General features: G+C 36.8%; 1 long non-coding RNA gene across 1 annotated transcript; it reads left to right on the top strand.

Annotated features, from left to right (window-relative positions):
* Positions 1–24,087, top strand: LOC309644422. The gene is made up of 3 exons (XR_014254417.1): positions 1–1,293; positions 1,613–12,660; positions 18,134–24,087. It is a non-coding gene; the product is annotated as an uncharacterized lncRNA (long non-coding RNA).
* The last annotated feature ends 1,605 nt before the right edge of the window (positions 24,088–25,692 follow it).

Raw genomic sequence — 25,692 nt, 5'->3', positions numbered from 1 at the left:
TGAGGTATCACCTCACACTGGTCAGAATAGCTGTCATCAAAAAATCTACAAACAGCAAATGCTGAAGAGGGTGTGGGGAAAAGGGAACCTTCTTGCACTCTTGGTGGGAATGTAAAATGATACAGTCACTATGGAGAACAGTATGGAGGTTCCTTAAAAAACTAAAAGTAGAACTACCATATGACCCAGCAATCTCACTATTGGGCATATACCCTTAGAAAACTATAATTCAAAAACAGTCTTGTACCACAATGTTCAGCACTATTTACAATAGCCAGGACATGGAAACAACCCAAGTGTCCATCGACAGATGAATGGATAATGAAGATGTGGTACATATATACAATGGAATATTACTCAGCCATAAAAAGAAATGAAATGGAGGTATTTGTAGTGAGGTGGATGGAGTTAGAGTCTGTCATACAGAGTGAAGTAAATCAGAAAGAGAAAAACAAATACCATATGCTAACACATATATATGGAATCTAAAAAAAAAAAAAATTGTTCTGAAGAACCTAGGGGCAGGACGGGTGTAAAGATGCAGATGTAGAGAATGGACTTGAGGACATGGGGAGGAGGACGAGTAAGCTGAGACGAAGTGAGAGAGCGGCATTGACATATATACACTACCAAATGTAAAATAGATAGCTAGTGGGAAGGAGCCCCTTTGCACAGGGAGATCAGCTCCGTGCTTTGTGTCCACCTAGAAGGGTGTGATATGGAGAGTGGGAGGGAGATGTAAGAAGGAGGGGATATGGGGTTATATGTATACGTATAGCTGATTCACTTTGTTATACAGCAGCAACAAACACAACAATGTAAAGCAATTATACTCCAATAAAGGTATTTTTAAAACCCATTAATTACAGATTTATCATAAACTCTTACTCTTAGGTCGATCAATAAAACCTGAAATCCCATTTCAAATGATGGTAAAGATAACGTTATCTGTTGTATAACACACATTTGCAAGATAATTTTTTTTCTGTAAGACAAAGCCCATATTTAACAATATGTACTCTTCCACCATTTCCCTATTGTATTTTGGAGGACATCTGCTTAGCCACTTAAAAATATCTATCACATGATTTTCATGCCTAATAAAATTTGGCATGAAAACAATCTTCTGTTAAATTATTATTTTATATTGGAGTATAGTTGATTAACAATGTTGTGTTAGTTTTAGGGGTATAGCAAAGCAATTCAGTTATACATATACATGTATCTATACTTTTTCACTCTTCCCATTTAAGTTGTTCCATAATATTGAGAGTTCCCTGTGCTATACAGTAGGTCCTTTTTGGTTATCAACTTTTTTTTTTTTTTTAAGATTTATTTATTTTTATTGATTGATTGATTGCTATGTTGGGTCTTCGTTTCTGTGCTAGGGCTTTCTCCAGTTGCAGCAAGCGGGGGCCAGTCTTCATCGCGGTGCGCGGGCCTCTCACTATCGCGGCCTCTCTTGCTGCGGAGCACAGGCTCCAGACGCGCAGGCTCAGTAGTTGTGGCTCACGGGCTTAGTTGCTCCACGGCATGTGGGATCTTCCCAGACCAGGGCCCGAACCCGTGTCCCCTGCATTAGCAGGCAGATTCTCAACCACTGCGCCACCAGGGAAGCCCTGGTTATCAATTTTAAATATAGTATTGTGTACATGTCAATCCCAAACTCCCAGTCTGTCCATCCCCCACCCCCACCTTCCCCTCTGGTAACCATATGTTCATTCTCTAACCATAAGTTCTGAGTCTGTTTCTGTTTTGTGAATAAGTTCATTTGTATAAATTTTTTTTTAGATCCCGCATATAAGTGATATCATATGATATTTGTCTTTCTCTGTCTGACTTACTTCACTTAGTTTGATAATCTCCAGATCCATCCGTGTTGCTGCAAATGGCAATTTTTCATTCTTTTTAATGGCTGAGTACTACTCCATTGTATATGTGTACCACATCTTCTTTATCCATTCATCTGTTGACGGACGTTTAGGTGGTTTCCAAGTCTTGGCTATTGTAAACAGCGCTGCAATGGGGTGCATGTATCCTTTTGAAGCATGTTTTTCCCCAGATATATTTCCAGGAGTGGGATTGCTGGATTATATGGTAGCTCTATTTTTGGTTTCTTAAAAACCTCCATAGTGGCTGTACAAATTTACATTCCCACCAACAATGTAGGAGGGTTCCCTTTTCTCCACACCCTCTCCAGCTTTTATTATTTGTAGACTCGTTGATGATGGCCATTCTGACTGATGCAAGGTGGTATCTCATTGTAGTTTTAATTTACATTTCTCTAATAATTAGCAATATTGAGCATCTTTTCATGTACCACTTCGCTATCTGTATGTCTTCTTTGGTGAAATGTCTGTTTAAGTCTTCTGCCCATTTTTTTATTGGGTTGTTTGTGTTTTTGATATTGAGCTGCATGTGCTGTTTGTAAATTTTGGAGATGAATCCCTTGTCAATCACATCATTTGCAAATATTTTCTTCCATTCTGTGGTTTGTCTTTTCATTTTGTTTATGGTTTCCTTTGTTGTGCAAAGGTTTTTGAGTTTAATTAGGTCTCATTTGTTCATTTTTGTTTTTACTTCCATTACTGGAAGAGACAGATCAAAAAAGTTATTGCTGTGATTTATGTCAAAGAGTGTTCTGCCTATGTTTTCCTCTAAGAGTTTTATAGTATGTGGTCTTAAATTTAGGTCTTTAATCCATTTTGAGTTTATTTTTGTGTATGGTGTTAAAGAACATTGTAATTTCATTATTTTTCTACATGTATCTGTCCAGTTTTCCCAGCATCACTTATTGAAGAGACTGTCTTTTCTCCTTTGTATACTCTTGCCTCCTTTGTCATAGATTAATTGACCATAGTTGTATGGGTTTATTTCTGGGCTTTCTATCCTGTTCCAGTTTTGTATAATACATTTCTACTTATGCCAGTACCATAATAGTTTGATGAGTGTAGCTTTGTAGTATAGTCTGAGGTCAGGGAGCCTGATTCTTCTAGCTCCGTTTTTCTTTCTCAAGATTACTTTGGCTTTTTGGGGTATTTTGCATCTCCAAATAAATTTTAAGATTTTTTGTTCTATTTCTGTGAAAAATGCCATTGGTAATTTGATAGAGATTGCCTTGAATATGTACATTGTTTTGGGCAGTATAGTAATTTTGACAATATTGATTCTTCCAATCCAAGAACATGGTATATCTTTCCATCTATTTTTGTCATCTTTGGTTTCTTTCATCAGTCTCTTATAGTTTTCAGAGTACAGGTCTTTTGTCTCCTTAGGTAGCTTTATTCCTAGGTATTCTATTCTTGTTGATGTGATGGCAAAAGGGATTGTTTCTTTAATTTCTCTTTCTGATCTTTCATTGTTATTGTATAGGAATGCAAGAGATTTCTGCATATTAATTTTGCATCCTGCAACTTTACAGAATTCATTGATGAGCTATAGTCATTTTCTGGTAGCATCTTTAGGATTTTCTATGTATAGTGTGATGTCACCTGCAAACAGTGACAGTTTTACCTTCTTGTTTCCAGTTTGTATTTCTTTTATTTCTTCTTCTTCTTCTCTGATTACTGTTGCTAGGACTTCCAAAACTATGTTGAATAAAAGTGGCGAGAGTGGACATCCTTGTCTTGTTCCTGATCTTTGGGGAAATGTTTTCAGCTTTTCACCATTGATTATGATGTTAGTTGTAGGTTCGTCATATATGGCCTTTATTATGTTGAGGCATTTTCCATTTATGCCCACTGTCTGGAGAGTTTTTATCACAAATGTGTGTTGAATTTTTTCAAAAGCTTTTCCTGCATCTATTGAGATGATCATATAGTTTTAATTCTTCAATTTGTTGATGTGGTTTACTACACTGATTGATTTGCAGATATTGGAAAATCCTTGTATCCCTGGGATAAATCCCATTTGATTATGATGTATGATCCTTGTAATGTGTTGTTGGATTCTGTTTGCTAGTATTTTGTTGAAGATTTTTGCTTCTATGTTCACCAGTGATATTGGCCTGTAATTTTCTTTTTTTGTGGTATCTTTGTCTGGTTTTTGTATCAGTGTGGTGATGACCCCAGAGAATGAGTTTGGGAGTGTTCCTTCCTCTGCAATTTTTTGGGATAGTTTCACAAGGATAGGTGTTAACTCTTGTCTAAATTTTTGATAGAATTAGCCTGTGAAACCATCTGGTCCTGGACTTTTATTTGTTGGGAGTTTTTTAAATCACAGTTTCAATTTTAGTACTTGTGATTAGTCTGTTCATATTTTCTATTTCTTCCTGGTTCTGTCCTGGGAGATTGTACCTTTCTAGGAATTTTTCCATTTCTTCTAGGTTGTCCATTTTATTGGCATACAATTGCTTGCAGTAGTCTCTTACGATCTTTTGTGTGTCTGTGGTGTCTGTTGTAACTTCTCCTTTTTCATTTCTAATGTTATTGATTTGAGCTTTCTGCCTCTTTTTTTTGATGAGTCTGGGAAAGGTTAATCTATTTTGTTTACCTTTTAAAATAACCAGCTTTTAGTTTCATTGATCTTTTTTCTTGTTTTCTTTGTCTCATTTCATTTATTTTTGCTGTGATCTTTATGATTTATTTCCTTCTACCAACTTTGTGTTTTGTTCGTTTTTCTTTCTCTAGTTGCTCTAGGTGTAAGGTTAGGTTATTTATTTCAGATTTTTCTTGTTTCCTGAAGTAAGATTCTAATGCTTTAAACTTCCCTCTTAGAACTTCTTTTGCTGCATCACATAGGTTTTGAATTGTCATGCTTTCATTTTCATTTGTCTCTAGGTATTTTTGATTTCCTCTTTGATTTCTTCAGTGATCCATTGCTTGTTCAGTAGCATATTGTTTAGCCACCACATGTTTGGGATTTTTACAAATTCTTTTCTTGTAGTTGATTTCTAATCTCATAGCATTGTGGTTGGAAAAGATGCTTGATATGATATCAATTTTCTTAAATTTACCTAGACTTGCTTTGTGGCACAGCATGTGAACAATCCTGGAAAATGTTCTATGCACTTGAGAAGAATGTGTATTCTGCAGCTTTTGGATGGAAGGTTCTATAAATATCAATTAAGTCTATTGGTCTAATGTGTCATTTAAGGCCTGTGTTTCATTGTTGATTTTCTGTCTGGATGATCTGTCCATTGATGAAAGTGGGGTATTAAAGTCTCCCACTATTATTGTGTTACTGTCAATTTCTCCTTTTATGGCTGTTAGCATTTCCCTTATATTTTGAGGTGCTCCTATGTTGCATTCATATATATTTACAATTGTTATATATTCTTGGATTGATCCTTTGATCATAATGTAGTGTCCTTGTTTTTCTCTTGTAACAGTCTTTATTTTTAAAATCTATTTTGTCTGATATGAGTATTGCTACTCCAGCTTTCTTTTGATTTCCATTTACATGAAATACCTTTTTCCATCTCACTTTTAGTCTGTTTGTTCCCCTAGATCTGAAATGGGTCTCTTGTAGACAGCATATAGCTGGGTCTTGTTTTTGTATACATTCAGCCAGTCTGTACCTTTTGGTTGGTGCGTTTAATCCATTTCCATTTAAGGTAATTATTGATATGTATGTTCTTATTGCCATTTTGTTAATTGTTTTGGATTTGTTTTTGTAGGTCTTTTTTTCTTCCCTTCCTCTTTTGTTCTATTCTTTTGTGATTTGATGACTAACATTAGTGTTGTGTTTGGATTCCTTCGTGTGTGTGTGTGTGTGCATATCTATTGTAGATTTTCAGTTTGTCATTACCATGCAGTTTTGATATAGCAGTCTGTATATAAACAAGGTTGTTTTATGTTGCTGGTTTAAATGCATTTCCAATATCCTGAATTTGTGCTCTCCTCTTCTCACATTTGCTGGTTTTGATATCATATTTGGTTGCAGATGATTTCCTACTTTTACTGTATGTTTGCCTTTACTGGTAAGCTTTTCCATTTGTAATTTTCTTGTTTCTAGTTGTGGCTTTTTCTTTTCCACTTAGAGACGTTCCTTTAGCATTTGTTGCAAAGCTAGGCTGGTGGTGCTGAATTCTCTTAACTTTTCCTCCTCTGTAAAGCTTTTGGTTTCTCTGTGGAATCTGAATGTTAGCCTTGCTGGGTAGATTCTTGGTTGGTTGTAGATTCTTTCCTTTCATCACTTTAAATATAATTTGCCTCTCTCTTCTGGCCTCAGAGTTTCTGCTGATAAATCAGCTGTTAACTTTATGGAATTCCCTTGTGTGTTATTTGTTGCTTTTCCCTTGTTGTTTTTAATATTTTTTCTTTGACTTTAATTTTTTTCAAATCTATTACTATGTGTCTCAGCATGTCTGCCTTGGGTTTATCTTGCCTAGGACTCTCTGTGCTTCCTGGACTTGGGTTACTGCTATTTCCCCAAGTTGGGGAAGTTTTCAGCTATTATCTCAAATAATTTCTCTGCTCCTTTCTCTCTCTCTTATTCTGAGATCCATACAATGTGAATGTTGGTACATATAATGTTGTGCCAGAGGTCTCTTATATGCCCTCATTTCTTTTCATTCCTTTCTCTTTATTCTGTTCTGTGGCAGAGATTTCCACTATTCTGTCTTCCAGGTACTTATCCATTCTTCTGCTTCAGTTATTCTGTTATTGATTCTTTCTAGTGTATTTTTCATTTCAGTTATTTTATTGTTCATCTCCATTTGTTCTTTAGTTCTTCTAGGTCTTTTTTAAAGTCTTTGTTAAACATTTCTTGTATCTTCTCAATCTGTGCCTCCATTCTTTTTCTGAGCTCTTGGGTCATCTTTACTATCATTACTCTGAATTCTTTTTCAGATAGATTGCCTATCTCCACTTCACTTAGTTGTTCTTCTGGGGTTTTATCTTGTTTCTTCATCTGGGACATATTCCTCTGCCATCTCATTTTATCTAACTCTCTGTGATGTGGTTTCTGTTCTTCAGGCTGCAGGGTTGTAGTTCTTGCTTCTGCTGTCTGCTCCCTAGTGGTTGAGTCTGTCTAAGAGGCTTATGCAGGCTTCCTGGTGGGAGAGATTTGGTCCTGCCCACTGATTGGTGGAGCTGGATCCTGTCCATCTGGTGGGCAGGGCCATTTCAGGAGGTGTGTTTATCAAGCATCTGTGTGCTCAGGAAAACTTTAAGCAGACTGACTGCAGATGGGTGGGGCTGAGTTCCTACCCCATTTGTTGTTTGGCCTGATGAGCCCCAACACTGGATTCTACAGGCTGTTTGGTGGGGCCAGGTCTTCATGAGAAAATGATGGTCTCCAAGAGGGCTCACGGCAATGAGTACTCCCCAGAACTAATGACACCAGTGTCCTTATCACTCAGTGAGCCACAGCTATGCCCTTCCTCCACAGGAGAGTCTCCAAAGCTAGCAGCTAAGTCTGGCCCAGTCTGTTATGAGGTCACCATATTTTTCCCTGGGTCCTGGTTTGCATGAGACCCTCTGTGTGCCCTCTAAATATGGAGTTTCCATTTCCCCCAGTTCCATGGAATTCCTGCAAACAAAACTCACTGGACTTCAAAGCCAGATTTTCTGGGGACCCCTCCTCCCATTGCCAGACCCCCAGGCTGGGGAGTCTGACGTGGGGCTCAGAACTTTCATTCCTGTGGGAGAACTTCTCTGGTATAATTATTTTTCAGTTTGTGGGTTTCCCACCCTGTGGGCATGGGATTTGAGTTTATCGCCACTGTGCCCATACTACTATCTTGATGTGCCTTCTTCTTTGTCTTTGGATGTAGGATAAATCTTTTGGTAGGTTCCTGGGTTTTTTTCTGTTTTTTTGTTGTTGTTTTTTTTTCTGTCAATGGTTGTTCAGAAGTTAGTTGTCATTTTGGTGTTTCCATAAGAAGATGTGAGCTCATGTCCTTCTACTACACCATGTTGTCTCGGCTGGTGTTTATGAAGATCTGATGGAGTTGTGAGTGAAACTACACTGGGAGAGAAAAACTCCACTCAGTCAAGGGTGATGTGAGTGCTCTTCTTGCCACAAGCCTGGACTGCAGCCCTACGTTTGGCTGGCTCCAAAGTCCTAACTTCCGCCCGCAAGCTTCTTGTGGTGAAAGACACAGGAACTGAAACAGGCTTGTCCTTAGAGATTGTGACCTCATGTAACCCCAGCCTCCTGTACCAGGCCTGGGCTAGGACCCCGGAACCGAGTGTCAAAATCTTTTGTTTTGGAGCCCTTTGCTCAAAAAAGCTCAGTGTGGTAAATTGTGGTAGATTGTCATATCAATGCCCCTTTCCCACACTGGTGTTTAGTCTTGTGACTGCTTTAGCTGATTGGACATCAGCACACATTAATGCAAGCAGAATCTTGACAAGTGCTTGTACTTCACACCTTGCTCTCAGAATATTTCCACCACTGTGTCAAGTAGGCTGGGATAAAAGAAGTTCTAACTGTCTCAGTCATTTCATCGCATCTCAGTTGGTGCTGGACATTTTCAAGGTGAGGTGTCAAATTGGACTACCTAGTCATAATTAAGCATCCATCTGACTGAAGCCAACCAAGTGAGTCCAAGCAGATCCAGTAAAAGAACTGTCCATTCATCCCATATTGAACATTTTACAACCCAGAATTGTGGGAAATAATAAATTATTGTTGTTTTAATTCAAAGTTTTAGGGTGTTTTTTTTTTTTTTTATGTAGCAGCAGATTATTGATATAGAAATTGACCTTCAGTAAGCCAATCCACTCTTCTATCAGGCCCGTTACTTCTAAATGTTGTAGTGCATGGTAAGACTAGTGAATTCTGTGGAGGTAAGGCCATTGTAGCACGTCTTTTGTCATAAAATGAGTTCCTTGGTTAGAGACAACACTAATGGAAATCTCTGGGGTAAAGCTGACTTTCTAGTAAACCATAGGAGTTAGTGTTGTCAGAAACATTGTCAGCAAGAAAGGCAAATTCATATCCCATGAGGACAGATCACTGTTCCTTCCATGATGAAAGGGATCTAAATATAATTGACATAGGACTTAATCTTCCAGTATATGTAAATGATTTTTCATGTCCATAAAATTGAGTCACTATTCCTATTAAATGATTTAAGTAAAAAATAAATTTATTAAATGAGACTCCTAATTAACATTGAAAAGGGGTTTATATATGTTGTGCTGCAGATAAGCTGGGTCAAGAAAAGGACTGACTTCATGATGTCTCTTGTGTATTATAGAAAATTGGATCAAGGTTTGCAGCAGTTTCTCCACCGCTCCAAAAACAGTACCTGAAGTAGAATTTATATTAACACACAGGGCATGGAATTGTAGTTTTAAATCTCAGATTATGTTTGGTGGAAAGATTGTGCCCATAACGAGGGGATATTTCACAGTGGACTCATAATAAAAGTAATTGTTGATCAGGCAGAGGTAAATCTCCAGTTGTTTGGGGGTTTCTACAAAATTCAAAAAAAAAAATTCTGGCACAGCAAGGAAATTCTCTGATATATCCCTGTGTCTGGATGAAGCTGTCAATCACTCATGAATAACTGGACACTAATCTGGCAAAATGAACTGCAGAAAATATAAAAAATTTCCCCTTCCCACTGTGGTGGCCAGAATCCACCTCTATTATAATCCATCTCTATCAGAATCCATCAGAATGTTCTCTGTCATGTGAGCAAATAGAGAAAAAGCACCAAATATGTGAAATGTTTCAATAGTTCAAATAAGTGGCTGATTAATGAAATGTGAGACAAACTAGTTATAAGAAACAGTACAAGGTTCTAGAGAATTTATTTTTTAAATTCTCACAGATCCAAGAAGCTAATACAACTAATGTAAATATATGAAAGAAACGGATATATCTAAAGTCTCTCTGTTTCTCATTCTGCTTTCGTATTTTCTCTTTATATATCTATCAAAAACTAGAAGAACAAAGGAAATGTTGGGACACACTACTGTCCATCTACTCAAAGTTATATGACTTTTTGATTTGTGCAGTCCAGGAATTTCCAGTCTTGTCTTAATTGCTATTCTACTTTTATATTATCATTAACTTTGACACAACTTTTAAAAGTCATTTGCTAATAAACTACTTGCTAGTTAAAATCTAATGTGGGGAATCTCATGGTCTTGAGGCAATTCAGAAGAAGAAAAATCAGAAATGGCTCTGTAGCTATTCTACATACTACAACAGGCAGTTGGAGCAATGTGACAGAATCCAACTCACTTCTCATAACTCTATACTTAGCCAAGCTGTGATCTTTGTGTGAAGGTCACAGAAATATAAGACGGGCAAAAAACTCAAGAAATAATTAACAAGTCCTTCTTGAAGCTATTACTGAAAGATATTTTCCATCTAAGAAATTAGTAAAGAAACCAGATATGGGTAGACATGATACAAAACCGGGTTGACAAATTACATACAGTGGGGTTCTGTCAGTTTTTGTAGATAAAGTTTTATTCAAATATAGACACACTTATTAGTTTATGTGTCATCTATGGTTGCTTTCATACTAAAAATGTCACAGTTGATTATTTGTGATAGAAGTTGTCTGGTGTAAAAAGCCTAAAATATTTCCTATCTGGACCTTTACAGAAAAAGTTTGTGAATCCCTGATCTAGGCCAACTTCTGTCATGTGGATTCTGGAGGTTCTTTCTGGTTGATCTAGGTCACTCTTTCAGATTGGCCATCAGCAGATTGTCTTTCCTCACCCTTGACCTTCCTTCTTTGTTCCTCTTCTTCTTGCTTCTGGCAAGAAGCAACCCTCTATATTAGACGGTTGTTATTCATTAACCACTTTGATTTGAAGACTTTCACATTTATTAAGTAATTTTTCATATATTATTTATTTGACTTTTAAAATCTCTTCTTTGAGAAATCTAATTATCTTTAAGATAAATAAGAAGACTCCCATCTAACCAGGTCCTATGTTTCTACGCTATTAGAGTAGGTGGATTATTTCTGGATTTTCTTACTATCCCTCTAAAAGATTTTTAAAAAATTAAATTTACTTGATAAATTTTATTTATAGATCCACAAAGAGGGTAGTACAGCATAATTACTTTCTGTCTGTCTATCATTTATCTATCTATCATCTATCTATCTACCTCTCTATATTCTATCATCTATCCATTATCTTTCTATCTTTTCAAGAAAATGTTATTCAGGGCTCTAGTTTTATGTATCCAGCTTTTGGTTTTGCAGAGTTTAGAGGGTTGGTGCTTTCAACCTCTTTACTGGAACTTCTGCCTAGTAAATATCAAAAGCAATAGTTACCATATACCAGACTTACAAAGCCAAGTGTTTTATGCACATGAGCTTATCACTACCTACAGTATCCCTACAGAATATGTTTTATTATCATAAGGTCTATTTTATAAACTTTGAGAAGTTAAGTGGAGCAAGGATTGAACCTAGGCAATTTTTTTCTCTGTTTGTATTGCCTCCTGTGTAGTGTGAAGCTTGACATGTTGTCTAATTCAAATCTGTCACTTTGCAAATAAGAAAACTAAGACTCAGAGGGTGAAGTGACTTTTTCAAAGTGAAGGGTTAGTCAGGATTGGCATTCAGATCTCATGACTATGAACTCTGTAACCCTTTCAAATATTGGAGGTCTGCTTTCACATTGTGTCCTTAGAAAGGACATTAATTTTCATAGTTATTGTTTTCATGTATCTGTGTGATCCTGATCAAACATGTCTCTAGGAAGCATTCAGGATGCTTATTTGTGAGTATGTCCTGTAGCTAGTGATTAAAGTATTTCATTTGGTGGAAGAGTAAGTGATCATCTCCCATTCAGGAAGTAAATAAACATATTTTTTATGGTTCAAAAGTTTTTTTAAATTCATATTCTTTTCATGGCTCTTTATGAAAGAAAAGTTAATTTAACTATGACTGTGTGTTTCTATGCTGTTACTGCTTAATTAGGTTGATTAGAGTCTTGGTTGGACTATTTACTTTGTCAAGGTTTTCAGTACTCAAGACAAAATATGTGTGGACAGGTAATTCATACAGCCATAATAAAAAATTGGAATACTCAGGTTCTTTTTAATATACATCTAATAAGTCATCTTAATTAAAACTCAGCAGAAGATCTTGACAATACTTTACACTTTACATGGAGGAATTTGTTGGTGGTGTTCATAATCTCTCATTTATCTATGAATTTTGTAAGTTAATATTGTTATATTTCATATTCTTATTTGATAAATGACTGAAACATCAATTGTGTGGGGAGAGACATTTAACTGGACTTCTGTCTACTATATTCTAGGAGCCAAGAAATGGCAGAACATGCAGACCACATGGCAGTAAGCCCACAGGTCAAAACTGCTTATGTTTGTAAATAAAGTTTTATTGGAACACTGCCACACTCATTCATTTATGTACTGTCTGTGGCTGCTTTTCTGTTACAAAGGCGGAGTTGAGTTGTTTTGGCAAAGACCACATGACCTGCAAACTAAAATGTTACCTAGCATTTTACAGAAAAGATAAAGTTCTATTCTATTTAATAGACTATTATAGGAAGGTGTTAAATGAACATTTCCAATTGGTCAGGCAAAATTAAAGTTTATTTGGGAGACCACATCATCATTCATGACATGCTCATAGACTGAATTTTGTTGGAAGGAATATTGTCTTTCTCTTTATGAAGAGCAATCATTAAACTAAGACTCAGAATTTTTTGTGCAGAATTACATTGTGTATTATGCTATTGATTCTTTCTTCTTTTAAACATTGAGGTCATTCTTTTTTTTTTTTTTCACACACACACACTGTATTTTATTTTTACAAGAGATAAATAGACTGACACCAAGCATTGTACATGGATGACCACAACAAAAGCAACAATGATTGCAATTACCAAACATGAAACACACTCATACTATGTCATAATACTGACATTCAGTCCAGTAATCCTCCACTGTAACAGCTCCTTTACTTTGCAGTGAAAATTGATTTGTATATTCTTTGCCTCTGAGACCTTGTGGGATTTTTTTTTTTTTAAATTCAGACAGAAAGTCACAAAAATTATACTCATCCTCATCAGTTCACTCAGTCCCATGTAATTAATTGTTTTTTTTCATCTTGATCTTTTGTTAGCACTTTTATGAGTTCATCAGTTTTTCATCAGAGTTCTGAAAATGCTTATTCATTCAGTTCAGCAGTACAGTCAGTTACCAGAAACCTGTACATGTCAGAGTCTTTTCCATGAATTTCTTGAAGATGAAACCCTTTTATAGGCACATATTTGCAAAACCATCAGAGTACACCCAGAACTGTCTGTAAGTGACAAAAGACTTAAAAATGACCACGGTAAAAGATTTGATGAAAGTTCATAATAATGCAGTTCACAAGAAAATTAGTTATTTCTGAGATATACATTTTAAAGTAATAACTAGGATTGTTACTTATAACATTATACCAGAACATATAAGATTTTTAGAAATTTCATGTAATGTCTGAAACATTTATATTAACATATTTCCATACATATTTCCATACAAATACAAATATAAGATTTTTAGAAATTTCATGTAATGTCTGAAACATTTATATTAACATATTTCCATACAAATAACCCAATGAAAGTTTAGTATTAGTTGTTTAGTTTGCTTTTTTATACTGCAGGTTCTTATTAGGCATCAATTTTATACACATCAGTGTATACATGCCAATCCCAGTCGCCCAATTCAGCACACCACCATCCCCACCTCACCGCAGTTTTCCCCCCTTGGTGTCCATATGTCCATTCTCTATATCTGTGTCTCAACTTCTGCCCTGCAAACTGGCTCATCTGTACCATTTTTCTAGGTTCCACATACATGCATTAATATACGATATTTGTTTTTCTCTTTCTGACTTACTTCACTCTGTATGACAGTCTCTAGATCCATCCACGTCTCAACAAATGACTCAATTTCGTTCCTTTTATGGCTGAGTAATATTCCATTGTATATATGTACCACATCTTCTTTATCCATTCATCTGTTGATGGGCATTTAGGTTGCTTCCATGACCTGGCTATTGTAAATAGTGCTGCAATGAACATTCGGGTGCATGTGTCTTTTTGAATTACGGTTTTCTCTGGGTATATGCCCAGTAGTGGGATTGCTGGGTCATATGGTAATTCTAGCTCTAGCAGTTTTCTGGTGGCAGTTTTAGGATTCTCTATGTATAGTATCATGTCATCCGCAAACAGTGACAGTTTTACTTCCTCTTTTCCAATTTGTATTCCTTTTATTTCTTTTTCTTCTCTGATTGCCGTGGCTAGGACTTCCAGAACTATGTTGAATAATAGTGGTGAGAGTGGACATCCTTGTCTCGTTCCTGATCTTAGAGGAAATGCTTTCAGTTTTTCACCATTGAGAATGATGTTTGCTGTGGGTTTGTCATATATGGCCTTTATTATGTTGAGGTAGGTTCCCTCTATGCCCACTTTCTGGAGAGTTTTTATCAGAAATGGGTGTTGAATTTTGTCAAAAGCTTTTTCTGCATCTATTGAGATGATCATATGGTTTTTATTCTTCAATTTGTTAATATGGTGTATCACATTGATTGATTTGCGTATATTGAAGAATCCTTGCATCCCTGGGATAAATCCCACTTGATCGTGGTGTATGATCCTTTTAATGTGTTGTTGGATTCTATTTGCTAGTATTTTGTTGAGGACTTTTGCATCTGTATTCATCAGTGATATTGGTCTGTAATTTTCTTTTTTTGTAGTGTCTTTGTCTGGTTTTGGTATCAGGGTGATGGTGGCCTCATAGAATGAGTTTGGGAGTGTTCCTTCCTCTGCAATTTTTTGGAAGAGTTTGAGAAGGATGGGTGTTAGCTCTTCTCTAAATGTTTGATAGAATTCACCCGTGAAGCCATCTGGTCCTGGACTTTTGTTTGTTGGAAGATTTTTAATCACAGTTTCAATTTCATTACTTGTGATTGGTCTGTTCATATTTTCTGTTTCTTCCTGATTCAGTCTTGGAAGGTTATACCTTTCTAAGAATTTGTCCATTTCTTCCAGGTTGTCCATTTTATTGGCATAAAGTTGCTTATAGTAGTCTCTTAGGATGTTTTGTATTTCTGCGGTGTCTGTTGTAACTTCTCCTTTTTCATTTCTGATTTTATTGATTTGAGTCCTCTCCCTCTTTTTCTTGATGAGTCTGGCTAATGGCTTATCAATTTTGTTTATCTTCTCAAAGAACCAACTTTTAGTTTTATTGATCTTTGCTATTGTTTTCTTTGTTTCTATTTCATTTATTTCTGCTCTGGTCTTTATGATTTCTTTCCTTCTGCTAACTTTGGGTTTTGTTTGTTCTTCTTTCTCTAGTTTCTTTAGGTGTAAGGTTAGATTGTTTACTTGAGATTTTTCTTGTTTCTTTAGGTAGGCTTGTATAGCCATAAACTTCCCTCTTAGAACCACTTTTGCTGCATCCCATAGGTTTTGGGTCATCGTGTTTTCATTGTCATTTGTCTCTAGGTATTTTTTTATTTCCTCTTTGATTTCTTCAGTGATCTCTTGGTTATTTAGTAACGTATTGTTTAGCCTCCATGTGTTTGTCTTTTTTACGTTTTTTTCCCTGTAATTCATTTCTAATCTCAGAAAAGATGCTTGGTATGATTTCAATTTTCTTAAATTTACTGAGGCTTGATTTGTGACGCAAGATGTGATCTATCCTGGAGAATGTCCCGTGCGCACTTGAGAAGAACGTGTAATCTGCTGTTTTTGGATGGAATGTCCTATAAATATCAATTAAATCTATCTGGTCTATTGTGTCATTTAAAGCTTCTGTTTCCTTATTTATTTTCATTTTGGATGATCTGTCCATTGGTGTAAGTGAAGTGTTAAAGTCCCCCACTATTATTGTGTTACTGTCGATTTCCTCTTTTATAGCTGTTAGCAGTTGCCTTATGTATTGAGGTGCTCCTATGTTGGGTGCATATATATTTATAATTGTTATATCTTCTTCTTGGATTGATCCCTGGATCATTATGTAGTGTCCTTCCTTGTCTCTTGTAACATTCTTTATTTTAAAGTCTATTTTATCTGATATGAGTATAGCTACTCCAGCTTTCTTTTGATTTCCATTTGCATGGAATATCTTTTTCCATCCCTTCACTTTCAGTCTGTATGTGTCCCTAGGTCTAAAGTGGGTCTCTTGTAGACAGCATATATATGGGTCTTGTTTTTGTATCCATTCAGCCAGTCTATGTCTTTTGGTTGGGGCGTTTAATCCATTCACGTTTAAGGTAATTATCGATATGTATGTTCCTATGACCATTTTCTTAATTGTTTTGGGTTTGTTTTTGTAGGTCCTTTTCTTCTTTTGTGTTTCCCACTTAGAGAAGTTCCTTTAGCATTTGTTGTAGAGCTGGTTTGGTGGTGCTGAATTCTCTTAGCTTTTGCTTGTCTGTAAAGCTTTTGATTTCTCCATCAAATCTAAATGTGATCCTTGCCAGGTAGAGTAATCTTGGTTGTAGGTTCTTCCCTTTCATCACTCTAAGTATATCATGCCACTCCCTTCTGGCTTGCAGAGTTTCTGCTGAGAAATCAGCTGTTAACCTTATGGGAGTTCCCTTGTATGTTATTTGTCGTTTTTCCCTTGCTGATTTCAATAATTTTTCTTTGTCTTTAATTTTTGCCACTTTGATTACTATGTGTCTTGGCGTGTTTCTCCTTGGGTTTATTCTGTATGGGACTCTCTGCACTTCCTGGACTTGGGTGGCTATTTCCTTTCCCATGTTAGGGAAGTTTTCGACTATAATCTCTTCAAATATTTTCTCTGGTCCTTTCTCTCTCTCTTCTCCTTCTGGGACCCCTATAATGCGAATGTTGTTGCGTTTAATGTTGTCCCAGAGGTCTCTTAGGCTGTCTTCATTTCTTTTCATTCTTTTTTCTTTAGTCTGTTCCACAGCAGTGAATTCCACCATTCTGTCTTCCAGGTCACTTATCCGTTCTTCTGCCTCAGTTATTCTGCTATTGATTCCTTCTAGTGTAGTTTTCATTTCAGTTATTGTATTGGTCATCTCTGTTTGTTTGTTCTTTAATTCTTCTAGGTCTTTGTTAATCATTTCTTGCATCTTCTCAATCTTTGCCTCCATTCTTATTCCGAGGTCCTGGATCATCTTCACTATCATTATTCTGAATTCTTTTTCTGGAAGGTTGCCTATCTCCACTTCATTTAGTTGTTTTTCTGGGGTTTTTTCTTGTTCCTTCATCTGGTACATAGCCCTCTGCCTTTTCATCTTCTCTATGTTTCTGTAACTGTGGTTTTTGGTCCACAGGCTGCAGGATTGTAGTTTTTCTTGCTTCTGTTGTCTGCCCTCTGGTGGTTGAGGCTATCTAAGAGGCTTGATGGGAGGCTCTGGTGGTGGGTAGAGCTGACTGTTGCTGTGGCGGTCAGAGCTCAGGAAAACCTTAATCCACTTGACTGTTGATGGGTGGGGCTGGGTTCCCTCCCTGTTGCTGTAGTGATCAGAGCTCAGTAAAACCTTAATCCACTTGACTGTTGATGGGTGGGGCTGGGTTCCCTCCCTGTTGGTTGTTTTGCCTGAGGCAACCCAACACTGGAGCCTACCCGTGCTCTTTGGTGGGTTTAATGGCAGACTCTGGGAGGGCTCACGCCAAGGAGAACTTCCCAGAACCTCAGCTGCCAGTGTCCTTATCCCCACGGTGAAACAGAGCCACCACTTGCCTCTGCAGGAGACCCCCCAACACCAGCAGGTAGGTCTGGTTCAGTCTCCCCCAGGGTCACTGCTCCTTCCCCTGGGTCCCGATGCACACATTACTTTGTGTGTGCCCTCCAAGAGTGGGGTCTCTGTTTTCCCCAGTCCTGTCAAAGTCCTGCAATCAATTCCCACTAGGCTTCAAAGTCTGATTCTCTAGGAATTCCTCCTCCCGTAGCCGGACCCCCAGGTTGGGAAGCCTGACGTGGGGCTCAGAACCTTCACTCCAGTGGGTGGACTTCTGTGGTATAAGTATTCGCCAGTCTGTGAGTCACCCACCCAGCAGTTATGGGATTTGATTTTACTCTGATTGCTCCCCTCCTACCGTCTCACTGTGGCTTCTCCTCTGTCCTTGGACGTGGGGTATCCTCCTTGGTGAAGTCCAGGGTCTTCCTGTCAATGATTGTCCAGCAGCCAGTTTTGATTCTGGTGCTCTCGCAAGAGGGAGTGAGAGCACGTCCTTCTACTCCGCCATCTTGGTTAATCCCCGAGGTCATTCTTTAAAGTTGACTATTAAAGAGGAAATTCATTAATAATATACTAGTGTTATATATGTCTCAGATAGGTCAACTATATAATTTATAATTTTAACTGGGACATTTTTGCAAAGTATGACTGAAATGACTGATATAAACTAAGATAGTTTGCTGACATCTGGAATAGATAGTTGACAGAAATCCAGTTAGATATCTTTCCCTTATACACTTGTTGCTTCAGTAATTTATAAAGTGGGATATTTGATCACCAGAACTAGATGTGATATTATATCTCTCTTAGAATTATTTAGTTCCTTAGCCACCTTTGATTACTCTAATATATTAGAATCGCAGTCTTCAGAGTTATTATTAATATTTGTAAAGCCCGTTCTTGAAATGAGGTCTGATATAGAAACCTATTACATAAAGCTCATGAGATGGAGATGATCTGGTTGTGGAAAGGACCATTGGCAGGAACCCCAAATGTTCAGCTTATTCTTCTCCTCTTCTTAGTGGTCTTTGATCCACCTCTGTGAAGTCTCCAGGATTCTAAGGAGCACAATTCAAAAACTATTCAATTACAAGAAAATAATTCAAACTAAATTTGTTCCCCTCAAACACCATTGATAACATTTAGAGCATCCAAAGGCAATCGCCAGAAGGAGATGCCAAGACAGGGCTGTCATGTGCTGCATTACAGAAAAGCTCTAGAGAAATAAATTAAAATTCTCATATAAGAATATACTTCCATTTTTTCAGTTACACTGGAAATATAGTTGTGAAAATCCAGTATCTTTTGGATAGTTATCAATTCCATAGGACGGTAGGCAGGCAAATACTCCTGACTGTTCCCATTCCTGGCTTCACCTTGGACAGGTAATTTCACTCTCTGAGTCTTGGTTTTTTCTATGTACCAAATTTTAAATTCTTCTGAAAGACACCTCCTAAAGGAAAATATATATATACTGGTTGTTCCTAAATTCATGTTTCATGGGTTTTAGAAGTTAAGTATCAAGTCTCAAGAACATTTTGGTAATCCTAAGCTGTGGTATATTCCTTTTAGAGGATGAGATGACTTAATTGCACGATGTAGATACTTATCATCAAGTCATGCATACAAATAGATGCAGATCTCAATAAAAATTTTTAAAAATGTACACACCTAAATATGTCTTTGGAATCACATATGTATTTGGTACATAAATTACCCTGCATTTATATAGGCAGCCTGTGAACATATGGGTTACTTAGAAATTGTGCTGTGATTTTTAATCTACATTTGCTATACTTTATATATTACTGCAATTTTATGATAGACAGTGCTAATCTTCTGCCATTAATGTGTCACTGAAACCTCAAAGAAGGATTAAACAGACCTGTAACAACTTCCAATACCTTGAATAGCTTTCTAGATTCTGGTCTCTAGACACATGAAGTTTTTTCAAGTGTATCTCCAAGACTGCATTTTGCTATCAGTTATTTACGGGAATTAATATGGAGAGATGGAACAGCAGGTCTGTGTGGGATGGTGGCAAATTGGAGTCTAAAAATGAGTGATGTTGTAATGACGTATATACATTTGAAGCAGAGGGCGGTAGAGGCAGAGGGAGAGAGAAGAAAAATATAATATGATCTGGTTTATTTAAAAACTTTGGATGAAAAATAAATCACTCAAATATGTTCAGATGGAAGGTCTCCTCTTTATTTTTATACAAATGTCTTGTCATTCCAGAAAGACACATACAAGCAACAAGAGAACATAACATATTTAAATGAAAAAAACACTATTTCTCTTTCATTATAGTTGTGTATTCTACTTTCTATTACAGTCAATTGATTTGTCTTTATTGCTCAAATGGATCAGGAAATGAAGGCAATGCAAGCCCTGGTGCTTCAGAAGCAAGGAAGCCCAAACAGATAAATTTTACTTTGCCATAAACCTAGACATCTGCTATGGTATATTTGTTACTTATAGGCAACTTACAAGAGAAATTAAGCTCTAATCTAAGTTGAAAAATTACAACCAAATGGCAGGTCTTTATAAATAGTATACCATGGTGACTATGCTGGGATTATCTAATTCATTAAGTGCAATATATAAAAGAGGATAGGTCCTCTTTTTAATTAGCTAATAACACTAAACTCTCAAGTGGTTGGGCAATAAACTTCCCAGGTTGATTACCTAGTGTTATCTGTGTAATCACTGTACTGATGTGAGCACTCTTGCTGGGTTGGATTGGGTTTTTTTTTTTTTCCTTTGGAAACACTAAAAAATCAGTGTCTTTGCCTGGAACCTTTCCTTGAATGTGGTTATGAAGAAGAAGAAATACAAGTAATGTGAAATTGATATTACTGTAAGAACTTGACTGGACAGAGAATTCAATGCCCCAGACATAGAACTTCTGAACTGAGAGATCTGCAGTAAATGATTTGCCCTCTTGATTAGTGCTGTGGTAACATAATAATGATAAAAAGAGGTCTCTCACATCATGCTTGCCACAGACTAAGCATTTTACATACAAGCTTTTGAGATAAGTACATTTCTCATGACCAGGTGAGAAAATTGAGGACTGGATAGATTAAGAAGGACACAGTAGGGATGTAAACACAACCAGTCTGGGTCCTGAGTCAAATCTCCATGTTGAACCACCACACCAGTGGTTCTCAAACACTAATGTGCATTCAAGGTACCTGGGGATCTCACTAACATGCAGATTCTTATTCATCCTGTCTGGAACAGGGCCTGAGATTCTGCATTACTAACACATGCCTAGGTGATGGCAATGTGTCTGATATCTAAGAACACTTTGAATAGTAAGGAACTAGACTATGGAGCTTGTTGCCATGTATGAAAGAAGGAACACTAGGAAACATTCAATCATCCTGCCATTAAAGTGAGAAATTTCTTAAAATATGTTGCTTGGCTCAGTGTCTGTAACTCTCCAGGCTCAATTTCCTCTTCTTTAAGTGAGGACCCTACCTTACTGGTGGGCTATGAATGAGGAGTCAGTGAGGACATCCACAGGAAAGCCCCATGAATGGATTGGCAATATCATGGCTGAACATGTCCTATCTAACAGCTCCATCTCAGATGGGAAATGAAGGCAATGCAACTGGTTGATCCATGTCTCACGAAGGGACAAGGAGTGGGGAGCAAACAAAAGTCAAGAGGACATTTCCCAGCAGAACTTTTCAGAACAAAATTTTTCAAAGTTGTCTCATGTTTTTCAGCAAATCTGTCTAAAGTAATTCTCTAACCTGCTTAGTCAAACTATTTTTGCACTTTTCTGGGAACCTAGAAAGGTTTGCAGAAAGAAGGAGGTTTCAGAATCTGTGTTATCAGAAGTCCAGTTGTCCTGCTTCTCCCAGTCTCCACTGTGAGAAAGCATCAACTTGACCAGCTGGAAGAAGAACCTTGAAGACAGGAGCCAGGACCATGATGCATGATCAAGGCTTCAATGATCCACCCAGTCCATGAAACACAAAAACCTGCATTAATACAACAGCTATCATTTTGAAGGTTTTTCTGTGCAAGCTGCTATGGTAAAGGTTTTATATTCTTTTAGTTAGTACAATGCCTAGCAACTTTCATTTTAAATATGAGGCAACTAAGAATCACAGAAGTGAAACTATTTGCTCAGATGGCACAGCCCATGAGTGGCAGAGCTGTGGTTTTGCTCAGGCATGTCTGTATTATAAGCCCACACTCAGTAGTCTTGCTCTGCTGCCTCCTCAGAATTGTAAAATTAATGGTACCTAAACTAGTGTTTTTCAGCTATATTTTAAAATATATAGATATAATTAAACTACTCTCAAAAATTGTGATTCAAATAATCTGGGGCGGGGCTCGTACATGGGCAACATGCACACGGGCACACGGAAGTGTGAGAGTCACTGCTTTCCACTGTGCATGGCCCATTATATGTGACATTGCATTGTCCTTGTTCACCATCCTCTTTATCCCATGGCAGCACAAGTCTGTGAGACAGGCCCTGGTATTCTTATGAGTTGACTGGACAGGGTTTAAGCTGGAATCCAGGTGTTCTGGCACAGACTTGAGCATGCTTTTGATCACAAAAATTGCTGCCTCTCTTCTCCTAACAGAATTAGAACTCAGGCAAAACAGACAAGGAATTGTAAGAAGTGGCAAATTTTAGGAGTTTATATCAGTTTAGCCAGGATATTTAACATTCACTTTAAAGAACTGGCATCAGAAAGATGAATGATGGACATAAATAAATAATGAATTGTAAGTGTCCACCTCTCTCCTTTTCTTGTCAGTGAAATGGGGGCCGTGGTGGACTTTATGGAGCTGTGAGATGTAAATGAAACCTGTGAAAGTGTTTTGAAAACTGTAAAGTACTTTGTAAAATATAAGACATTATTAAATAGACAAATCTTTCAATAGCAAAATGTGAGAAAAGAATCTTGGTTGACATAACTAATTCCATCTAAACTGATTCCAGAAGAAGGCTAAGTTCAAATATTATGCTTCCTAGATTAAGGTAGAAGATGGAGATGATTGTTAAACTCTCATGACAGCATTCATTACAGTAGTGGGATCCAGGTGTCAGCAAAATGTGTCTTGCTTTGTTCTCTGAAGTGGGTCTTCTGCATTTCTTAACTCACTTTTAAAATTGTTTGGTGGCTGATCTGACACAGGTGTCAGCATGTGAGGGAAGATAAAAGGGGGAAGAGATAGGAGAGAGAGCTTCTTATTCTCTAAAGTCCTGATTACCTATTATGCCAATTGGCCTTTTAACAGTCACTCTCATCTTCTGTAATATTGTCCTCACACTGACAATCAACTATGTCTTGATAACCCGGACATTCCATCTCCAAGCCAGCTATCTCTTCTGAGCTCTAGGCCTATGTATTCAATTTTCTACTAGAATATATGCATGGCTGCCTCACTGACCCCTTAAATTTAATTTTTACAAAAGTTAACCTAACATCTTTCTTCTAAATGTGCTTCTCCTTCTTTACTCCCTATGCCATTGGAGATTGCTACCACATATCTAGTTGCTCAAGTCAGAAAGCTGGGTGTCATACTTGATTCCTCTATTTCTGTCAACCCTAAACCAGATTCTGTCCACTGTCCCTTCTTAATATCTCTATTGTTTTCATTCCCCATTATGTTGACTTTTTCCTAATTCAAGCCACTTTCATCTCCGATTACCTTTAAAATGTTTGTAGCACATTTCCTTGACTCCAATTTTGTCTAGTTCCTATCCATACTCCACATTGTACTCAAACTGATCTTATTAAAACCAAAATCTAATCTTCTCAGAATTCTTTAATGGCTTTACATTGCCCTCATGTGGAGTCCAAATTTCTTAAAATGACCTTCAAAAACATTTTTATTATGCCTTCTTCTGATCTATGCTAACTACCTTATTTCTTGACACACACCTTCTTTGTACTCAAATTCTACTAAACTAGGTTTTGTTTTGTGAATACATCCTATCTTTTCACACCCATGCTTCTTTCTCTGCCAGGGATTGCTTTCTGTGAGCTTTCCTCAACTGCCTTTACCTGGTGCCACTCAGAGACGTTTCCGGTACACTCATAGTTCTTTTCTAATCTTCTCTGACTCCCTTTTGTCCTGCACTGGATACTATACTTACTGCTTTCATAGGAGTTCTCAGCAGTGAAGAAACTCTTAGAATTTCCAGAGTCGTTTATAAATGCCTGGTGAACATTTCATCTCTCCCTTATCATAACGCTTTTTGAAGGCAGAGTCTATGTTTTGTCCACCATCTGTTGCTTAGCATAGTACCTGCCTGGTAGGCATTCAAATGTTTTGTGTTGAACAAAGTAATAAATACATGTCAGCTGCAGCAAAGCATAGCTGCCTGGAAAGAAATGGAATTTTTGGCTGAATTATTTTAATTAAACATTAGGCGCAAATGTCAGATATTTAGGGTGAAAATAAAATTCAGAGCCAATGAGGTGACTTTATAATTGGAACCTTATAAATTCTGAAAACCCTTAGGAGTCAGAATTAATAAAAATATTTGGGTAAGTCTGTCCATCCTCTGTCAGTTTTCGGAATAATTTAAAAAATTCTTCCACCCTGCCAATAGTTCTATTGGTCTCCTCAATTTATATAAGAGTGTTCTGTTCTTAGTGCTGTTACAAAGTTGATGCATAGAAATGATCCAAATCCTGGATCTGGGGCTCTGGATTTTACATATGTAAATTTACCACACATGAAATAATATAGTCTTATGCTAATTCCATTTTTTAAAGTATGGCATTGTGTATATTTTGATCAAGGAGAAATAAATGGAGTTTGGACTTAGACTGAGCTTACATTGATTTCCTACTTTCACATATACTATATCTTCAGCAAAGTAAATTTCAGCAATTTATTTTTCTCATCATTAAAATGTAATAAGAGCAACCTACTTATGCCACAGAATTGGGTGAGGATTACATGCAGTATGTAATAGTAGGCATTGAACAAAATACACTTTCTTTCCTTGAAGATTATATTCATTTTCAACACAATGGAAAAATACTTGAGCTTTCAAGAGTATAACACACTGTTGGGCCAGAAAGTTTTCATTCAGGAACTGCACCAGAATACTAATAAAATTATTCAATATACATGTAAAAATATTACTCTTCAAACACTATTTTTATCCCTTTTTTATGTCTAATAAACATTTTAATGAAGTGTACTATGCACACAAAACAGTGCAACAACTAATAAATGTTTAGCTAGTTAAATTATTACAAAGTAAACATATTTTACCACTATGCAGATTTTAAAAATTGAATATTATCAGTACCCTAGAAACCCCTCTCCTGACACTAACCTTACAGTCACTAACCTTACACTCTTTTCCAAATATGGCCCTTAACCTGTTACTAATACCATCAGTTATTTTTGCCTATTTTTGAACTTTATATGGGAATCATATAATCTGTATTTCTTTGTGTCTGGTTTCTTTCATTTAGCACTGTGTTTAAGATTCATGTGACACAGGGAGATCAGCTCGGTGCTTTGTGACCACCTAGAGGGATGGGATGGGGAGGGTGGGAGGGAGGGAGATGCAAGAGGGAAGAGAAATGGGAACATATTGTATATGTATAACTGATTCACTTTGTTATAAAGCAGAAGCTAACACACCATTGTAAGGCAATTATACTTCAATAAAGATGTTAAAAAAAAAAAAAAAAGATTCATGTGACAAGTTTTTATGTTGTGAGATGCTGCTATGCTGTGTGTAGAAATATCTTATTCAGTTTCCAGTTGTAGAGTGTTCCATTGAATGAATGGAGAAAAATGTATCCATTATACTACTGACAGACAATTGGCTTTTTTTGGGGAGTTTGGCTATTATAAACGATAATGCTTCAAAAATATGCTTTCAAAGCTTATACAAGCAGAATTGCATGGTTGTAGATTATGCATATGTTCTACTTAAGTGGATACTGCCAGTTTTCCACAGTGCTTTTACCATTAAACATTCCCATCAGCATTTATGAGAGCTCCAGTATTATGACATTATTCTTTTATTAATTGTAGTTTTAAAGTTATAGTGATATATCAAGATCATTTTTATA

Source organism: Balaenoptera physalus (assembly GCF_965194825.1).
Source record: "Balaenoptera physalus genome assembly, chromosome: 15".
Taxonomy (NCBI): Eukaryota; Metazoa; Chordata; class Mammalia; order Artiodactyla; family Balaenopteridae; genus Balaenoptera; species Balaenoptera physalus.
The sequence above is the reverse complement of the archived record's forward strand: the minus strand, read 5'-3'. Positions and strand labels throughout refer to the sequence as shown.